At 44.0% G+C, this 1,633-nt stretch overlaps 1 pseudogene; it reads left to right on the forward strand.

Annotated features, from left to right (window-relative positions):
- Positions 1–388: 388 nt before the first annotated feature.
- Positions 389–1,270, forward strand: LOC103105475 (ferritin heavy chain-like; annotated as a pseudogene).
- The last annotated feature ends 363 nt before the right edge of the window (positions 1,271–1,633 follow it).

Raw genomic sequence — 1,633 nt, forward strand, 5'->3', positions numbered from 1 at the left:
ACTCTACAATTTAGGCACCTACCTACTTCCTTCTAAAGCTTGAGGTCTCAGAAATGGGGACTACTTTCCCAAATGATCCTTGTCCCTTCCACCTCCAAATAGGTAACTAGATAAACACATGAGACTATACACTAAAAATAGAACAAAATAGAATAGAAATAATAATATGTAATATAATATAATAATAATCTAAATAAAATAAACATTGTTTATGGTTCAATGTTACTGAAGGGTGTTTGTGGGCAATAATTCTGTCTCTGTCATTTGTTGAATTTTTAAGGATCTTTGGGGACTGGCAATATGAGGATTTTTATGTTAGTTTATGAAAATATATCATTCTAGCCTTTCTATTGTGCCTTTCTAGATCAGTGGTTCTCAACCTTTCTAATGCCGTGACCCCGCAATACTCACTGCTTCAACAGTGCTTGAACAGAACCCGCTGCTCGATTCCCCGCAGGAGCCGCCCTTAGCCACCTCTCCACCTTCACTTCCACTAACCAACACTTCTTCCGTCCTACCCTTCGAGCAACAGCCATCTGCTCAGCCTCCCCGGCCCCCCCGGCAGCCGTCGCCGTGGTCCCCCTCCCAAGTGCGACAGAACTACCACCAGGACTCGGAGGCCGCCATCAACCGGCAGATCAACCTGGAGCTCTACGCCTCCTATGTCTACCTGTCCATGTCCTATTACTTTGACCGGGCGCCGAAGAACTTCGCCAAGTATTTCCTGTACCAATCCCATGAGGAGAGGGAGCACGCTGAGAAGCTGATGAAACTGCAGAACCAGCGAAGCGGCCACATCTTCCTTCGGGACTTCAAGAAGCCGGACTGCGACGACTGGGAGAGCGGGCTGAATGCAATGGAGTGTGTGCTGCACTTGGAAAAAAAATGTCAATCAGTCGTTACTGGAATTGCACAAGCTGGCAACTGACAAAAATGACCCCCATTTATGTGATTTCATCTAAACCCACTACCTGGACGAGCAGGTAAAGTCCATCAAACAGCTGGGTGATCACGTGACCAACCTGCGCAAAATGGGGGCCCCGATTCTGGCATGGCGGAATGTCTTTTTGACAAGCACACCCTTGGAGACAGTGACAACGAGAGCTGAGCCTCCACCTGGCTTCCCCCACCACTGGGAACTGTGGGTGAGACTCCTACTGTCTTTCAGTGCATGCATATTTTGGTTATCTGATCTTTTTATAATCTGTACCAAAAAACTACCACCATTTACATCCCAATAAAGTGACTTGGTACTGATGAAAAAAAAAAACGTTGCAGTGATCCCAAACCTAAAAATTATTTTGGGGGTTACTTCAAAACTGTAAATACCTGATATGCATTATGTATTCTCATTGCTACAAATTGAGAGGTTGAGAACCACTGTTCTAGATGCTAAATTTTTGCAACCTCTGGTCATTTGTTGCAGTCTTCAAAATTTTGTGCCTGATCTTCACTGTTCAATAAGTACAGTTTCCTTTCTTTAATCTCTGGTTATTACTGGTTAACTTGTAGAATTATGGAATGTTATTTGTAGAATTATGGAATTCCTATATTCATTGGAAGGATATCCTCTCATCTGACGTCTTCATTTGAGAGAGGGGCAGGTCCAGGAAACTGTTACCTATGAAAGTTC

This window comes from Monodelphis domestica, chromosome 3 (genome assembly GCF_027887165.1).
Source record: "Monodelphis domestica isolate mMonDom1 chromosome 3, mMonDom1.pri, whole genome shotgun sequence".
In the NCBI taxonomy this organism is placed as follows: domain Eukaryota; kingdom Metazoa; phylum Chordata; class Mammalia; order Didelphimorphia; family Didelphidae; genus Monodelphis; species Monodelphis domestica.